Source organism: Lynx canadensis, chromosome C2 (genome assembly GCF_007474595.2).
Source record: "Lynx canadensis isolate LIC74 chromosome C2, mLynCan4.pri.v2, whole genome shotgun sequence".
Lineage (NCBI taxonomy): Eukaryota > Metazoa > Chordata > Mammalia > Carnivora > Felidae > Lynx > Lynx canadensis.
The window spans coordinates 154,702,930-154,709,404 of NC_044311.2; the positions used below are offsets into that span (position 1 = coordinate 154,702,930).

General features: G+C 59.7%; 1 long non-coding RNA gene across 1 annotated transcript; it reads left to right on the forward strand.

Moving 5' to 3' along the window:
- The first annotated feature begins 3,221 nt into the window (after nucleotides 1–3,221).
- LOC115524281 lies at nucleotides 3,222–5,964 on the forward strand. The gene is made up of 4 exons (XR_003971998.1): nucleotides 3,222–3,260; nucleotides 3,411–3,536; nucleotides 4,385–4,506; nucleotides 5,719–5,964. It is a non-coding gene; the product is annotated as an uncharacterized LOC115524281 (long non-coding RNA).
- The last annotated feature ends 511 nt before the right edge of the window (nucleotides 5,965–6,475 follow it).

Genomic DNA, 6,475 nt, shown 5'->3' on the forward strand with positions numbered 1-6,475 from the left:
GTAAAGGTCTTATTAATTTATAGAACAGAAATTCCAAGAGCAAAGAGCAGTGGAATTTTTATAACACTCCCTCATCATTTCCCAACAGACCCACAGACACAGCACAAATGTATAAATGGAGAAAGCCTTCAGGTCGGATCTGACGGTCTTAGACCCGGGGCGCCGCCAGTGATTTATGGTGACGAAAGAGGACAAACCAGAGAGGTAGCATAACTGGCCAGGATCACACAGCCAGCAGCAGAGAACCAGGGATGCAATCCTGTTCTTCTAGTTCTGGGGCTGATGCGGAGGAGTCAGTGGGCTGGAGAGAGAAAGGTCAGAGCGCGACGTTGCAGGAGACCCAGCTTCGGCCCCAGAGCCCCTGGGGGGTCATTCCCAGGCCCAGGCTGCAGTCAGTGGGGATCCTGGCCCCCTGACAGCGCAGAGTCAAGAGGGGAGCGGGCCAAGGACAGAATACAATCCATATTTGACCTGAGGCATCAGTAACTCTTAGCACATTCGTGTGGACGCTTTGATGTTGTCACGTTTTCCTTACACGTGTTTTAAAAACCGTTTTATTGAGCTGTAACTCACATACCAGGCAAATGACCCATGTACTATGTTTTTTTAGTATATTCAGTTTCGGTATGCTTGGTGTGTACACCCAGGCAATTTGAGAATATTTCCACCACCTCAGAAAGAGTCGTGCACCCTTTGCTGTCCCCTCCGGGTCCCCCCTGCCCTCCCCGCGGGTCGAGGCAACCAGCAGGCTACTTTCTCTCTGCGTGGATGTCCACACTCTGGACAGCCCACATAAATGGAAACACACAGGGACGCCTGGGTGGCCCAGTCGGTTGAGCGTCCGACTTCGGCTCAGGTCACCATCTCACGGTTCGCGGGTCGAGCCCTGTGCTGACAGCTCGGAGCCTGGAGCCTGCTTCGGATTTGGTGTCTCCCTCTCCCTCTCTCTCTCTCTCAAAAATAAACATTAAAACAAATCAAAGGGAAACACACAGTACGTGGCCTTTTCTATCTGGCTTCTTTGGCTGAGCATCGTGTCCTCGAGGATCACGGATGACCGTGTGGTAGCAGGTTTCCGAACGTCATTCCCTCCTGCGGCTGGACAGCAGCCCGGGTGAGGCTATGCCAGCCTACGGCTCTGCCCCGGGGCACGTCCGGGTCCTCGGCATGCCCACGCTTTCCGCCCCCCCCCCCCCCCCCGTGCCCTTGGAATGACGGGCGGCCCTCTGCTACGGCTGGAACGGCCTCCCTCTGGGACGCTGGGGGTCTGCCCTGGTCTCGCCTGTTGGGCCTCCCTGGAGGCTCTCCCGACATGTCTCTCCCTGAGATACCTCTGGCGGCCGGGAGTTTGCCGAGTCACGCGACCCAAGCAGCGGGCCTGTTGACACTGTGGCCCGACCTTCCCTCTGGGCCTTGCTCCAGACTGGCGGCTCCCAGCCCGGCAGGTGGGCCACAGAGCTATCCCGGGGCGCAGAACGTCCTGTCTCCCAAAGCCGAGGAGCCCTGCCCGACGGCGTGCTTTGGGCTTCGTGGCGGGACGGGCAAGGCGCAAAGACTGGTCCTTTGCTTCGGAGGGACGATGCCGGCCTGTCCCAGGTCATCCTGCAAGATGTGCCCGTGGGACAGGCTCCGGAATCTTTCTAGGGCTTGGCCCCTCCCCTTGGAAGGCGCGTGTCTTGCCAAGGCATCCAGAGAACCCGTCCCTTCTTGCTCGTGGGATCCGAGCAACGTGCTGTCCCGTCAGGGCCCAGGTCTGGTCCCCGGGCTCCGCCCGCCACAGGCCATGAGGCGCTTTATAGATGCCGCCACGCGGGCCTTCGACGCCCATGTTTCACTTTTAGTGGCCGATGAGTAGATCTGAGACATCAGCTCTCCTCCTGGAAGCTGTTGTCACGCACCTGAGGGCTTTACTGCGGTCACTTCCCCGCCCACCGTCCCCGCCTCCCCTCCCCCACACCCCACCCGGCTTGCCAGGCAAAGGCCCTTCACGTGCAAGGGCCATGTATCTTCCCCCCGCATGTGCCGGGGTCCTCCCTGCTAGCCCGTGGGGGAGCCTTGCTCTGGAAACTCTCATCTTTAGAGTCTCAGTCCTCGGACGCCTCCCCTAGACCCCCGGCCGAGGTGTCGCCGTGCACATGCTCTAAGGAGGGAGGGCGCCCCGGGAAGCGGACATGGAGGGAGCAGAGGGGGGAGAGGGGGAGCAGACAAGACATCTCAGCCTCGTCACTCCTCGAGGCGGTGGGCCGGTTCCTCTCAGTGTCCGTAAACCCCTGACTCTGCAAGGCTGGGAATGAGGGTCACTTCTGGGAGCTCCGGAGAAGGGACTCCAGAGAGCAAGGTACGGTGGGGACCTGGGCAGGGAGCAGGGGCCCACACCGTGCCCTGCTTGCGGGGACACTGCGCTGGTGACAGCTCAACGTTTCCCTGTGCCCGGGAGGGTGGAGGGGTCCCACGGTCCACACCAGCTCTGCAAGGCGGTAGGGACCAGGCCGCCATATAAACACAGTCACCACTCAGCAGGACTTGTGGGGAAAGGGTGGGGGAGGGCCCCCTCCCCCCAAGACGCGTCAGTTCCCATCTCGTCTGCCAGGGAGGAGGGGGCCACGCGGCTCTGCCTCACGGAACCCCGGTCTGCAAACTCAGCCGAAAGCCCTCGCCCTGTCCTCCTACCCGACAGCCTGTTGGCCTCCCCTTGACCACGGCCAGACCCCAGGGGCATGAGTTGGTTGCTTCTAAACCTGATCAATCAGCAGTCACCACCAAAGCTCTTTTCGGACCTTGTGGCTTTTTTTGGTTTGGTCTGCAACTTAAAAAAAAGCTGAAAGTTAAGGGCGCCTGGGCGGCTCAGCCAGGTAAGCGTTCGACTTCGGCTCAGGTCATGATCTCACGGTTGGTGGGTTCAAGCCCTGCATAGGGCTCCCTGCTGTCAGCGCGGAATTTGCCCCTTGCCGGTGGACAAGCCGGCAGAGCTTCCTGCGGACAACGGGACACGCCCCGGAGCCAGGCAGCCGTGGCCAGGAGCCGGCGGCAGAGGCGGGCACAGCGGGCGCTCCGGCAGGTTGGCGCCTCTCAGCCACCAGCCAGGGCCTCAGCCGGGGGGTTGGGGTTCCCCTTGGCAGGATGCTCTGTGTTCTCGGAAGAGTAACATAAGGAGGCGTGCCGGCCCACGGGCGGGGAGCTGGGTCACGGGTGTGTGCAGGGGCAGAATGTGCCAGAATGTGCCAGAATGCGCCGGCTCTCACCTTGCCCAGCTGCCGCTGGTGAGTCGTGGGGGGGAGTTGGGGGGCAACCTACTACTCTCCCTGAGTCACGTGAGTCCCGACAAATCCCCCCCCTGCACTCTGGGGCCCCCACCAGAGCCCCCGTGTGCAGGTAAAGGGGCTTCTCTTAGACTCTCTCTCCTTCCAAAGAGAAAAACAAAGCACAAAGAGGGACCTGAAGTATCTCCTTCTCGGAAGCCTGACAAGGGACTGGAGTGGTGGCCAGAGCCGTGGAATCCAACAAGAGGAACATTACGTGGCATGTGGCATGGGGGGGTAAGCCTGTCCCTGCGCTGGGTCAGCGTCTTGTGGAGCTCTGTCCCCAAGGACTCCCGTCTCTGGGCCAGCTCCACCTCCCAGGGGCCAGCGCAGGCAGGTGCCCCGGCTAGGTCGCTGGGGGGGGGGGGGGGGGCGGGGGGTGGGTAGAGTGCAGTGGTTCGAATCCACCAACACCGGTAACACACGGCCACAGGCGGGGATTTCAGCTCTCCCAAACCCCTTCTCTGTCATGGGGAATCATAATGGGAACTTTTTAAAAGGCAGTTTCCGGAATTGGGAGAGGGGACGTATGTAAAAGCAGTTAGTACAGCCCCCCACAAAATGGGAGGAAGGGAGGGAAGGAAGGAGGGAAGGAAATCAGAAAGGGAAGGAAGGAAAGAAGGGAGGGAGAAAGGGAGGGAGGGAGGGAAGAAGGGAGGAAGGAATCTAATCTGATGCAAGATTGTCAGAGGGAGAAGCAGTTACCTGACCGTTCTGTGGCTAAAGGCCCTCCAGGCCTGTCCCCTGACATTCTGTGTCCCCACCTCTCCAGAGTGGCCTGGATGCCTAAGAAATGTGGCTTGGTTTCCAAGCAAGACTTGAGAGATTTTTCCGTGTTCGTGAACTTTCCTCCCCCTCCCCTCACAGGGGCTCTGCAGGGGAGGAGGGGGAGGAGCAGGAAGCGAGGGGAGGGGGCGCCACGTGGACTTGGCCTTTAGGCAAGTGGGAGGGGCCGGCCCCCAGGCTGCAGTAGCCCAGGGAAGGGTAGGGGCCTGACGGGGATCAATGTACCACCCTTTGACTTAAAACCCAAAGTCCCACAGCGGGATTCCCACCCCCACGGGTCCTCTGCCTCCGCCCTGCAGACCCCCAGGAGGCAAGGAGGCCTTCAGAAAGGAGTCTCCGGAGGCAGCCCAGCCGTGCAGACCCTGACATTGGACACGCAGCCCAAGTTCTCCATCTTTATCCTGCAGAAAAACTGACGTCGGTGCGAGTTCCCCGGGGCGGACACCAGGGCCTGGGGGGTGGGGGGAGCCGTTGTCTAACAGGCACAGAGCTTCGGTTTTGCAGGAAGTTCTGGAGGAGGACACACAGCAAGGTGAATACCCTGGGCGTTGCTGAACTGCCCCCTGGGGCAGGGCAAAGACCTCCGGTTAATTCGGTGTTTGGTGAAGGCCCAGTGCTCCCTGTGTCCTCATGTGCAGAGGAAAGAGCGGGGGTGCTCTGGGGGGGAGGGGGGTCTCCTCTCAGAACACCAACCCCATTCGTGGGGGTTCCACCCTCATGATGCCGTCACCTCCCAAGGCCCCGAGTCCTGACACCCTCACATTGGGGGTTAGGATTTCGACCCATGAATTACGGGGGACAAAAACGTTCAGACGGAAACTTTTATTGAAGTGTATTTTAAAAAAAAATTTTTTTAATGTTTACTTTATTTTTGAGAGACAGAGAGAGACAGAGCATGAGCGGGGAGGGGCAGAGGGAGCGAGACAGACACAGAATCCGAAGCAGGCTCCAGGCTCTGAGTTGTCAGCACAGAGCCCGACGCGGGGCTCGAATCCACGAACCGTGAGATCACGACCTGAGCCGAGGTCGGACGCTCAACCGACTGAGCCACCCAGGCGCCCCCATATTTAGATACATTTTACCAGAGTTGTTAAAAAGTGCCCTGGGGAAGTGGGCTGGGGTGTCTCAGCACCGTCCTCTCCTTCAGGCACATCAACCCCAAGCCATAAACCCACACGGAGGGGGTGGTGGCAGCTCAAATGAAACCCACCGGCCTGGGCTTACGCTTTGCCCTATAACGGGGGTGCCAGAGCTCCTAACACGCGGGTCCCGGGCTCCCACACAAGGCCCCTGTCCCCCCGAGGCTGCCCGTGTCTGCTGCGCGATGCCTCCAGCGTCCAGTGTTTGTAGCAAGTTTCAGCCCCACGCCGCCCCTGACCTTGTTTGCAGGCTGACGGAGCCGTGGTCCCACCGTGTCGGCTTGGGTCGGCTCCGTCACGGGGCCTGTGAATTCAGTCTCTCGGTTCAGTGGCCCGGCCTTCGAGGGGGACTCATGGCCGCAGAGGAGGAGGAGGAAAATCTAGAAGCACAGAAGGAACACTCTCAATGTCAACAAAATGACCGAGTGACTGTCTTGAGTGGGTAAGAGTCTATATGATTTCATTTAGTCCTTTTTCCTATCCTCATCCCACAGGTATTTCCGGAGGGTTCCATCAGAGGGGCGGTGACAAGCTCGGACTGGCCTCCAGGAAGGGGTCCTGGGGTCCCTCCACGAACAGTCCAGACGTGAACGTACTTCATCAAAGGGAAAGGGTCTGGGTTCAGGCCCCGGGGCCCCGTGAGTTTGGCTGCAAAATAAATTGCCCGGAAGAGAGATTTTCAAGGCCGACCTTCCATGTGGCTCAGAACGCTTACATCCACCCGGGTCAAGGGGCCCCCCGCCCCCAAACTAGCCACCAGCTTCCCCCCCCACCCCTGAAACCGGAGCCACCCCAAACTTCTTTGCTTGTTGTGAGAAAGTAGTTGCGGACCATGAAGAAACGGATGGGTGTGGCTGCGTTCCAATAAAACTTTATGTATAAAATGGGCAGGGCTGGCCCCCGGGTTATGGAATTAAAGGGACTGGTTTGGAATCTGGGTGCAGGCACCTGGCGTGAGAGGGAGGTCATCCCAGCAGCAAGCCTGCCCTTGTCCACGAGTAGGGCCCCAACCAAACTCCTCTGGGGTAGGGGAGCCCCCTCAGACGGTCACGGTAGCCCCCCCCCCCAGCTCCCCCACAAGGCAAGGAGGTGTCTTGTGTTTACAAACATCACTAATGATCTCAGGGACCAGTTTCCAGGCAGGCTCATTCCCAGAGGGCAGAGGACTGATTGTCCTGAGTCCCAGCGGGCCCCAGTGGCCTACGTGGACCCTGCTGGCCAGTGATGAAAGCACCAGCTTGAGCTGGGGTC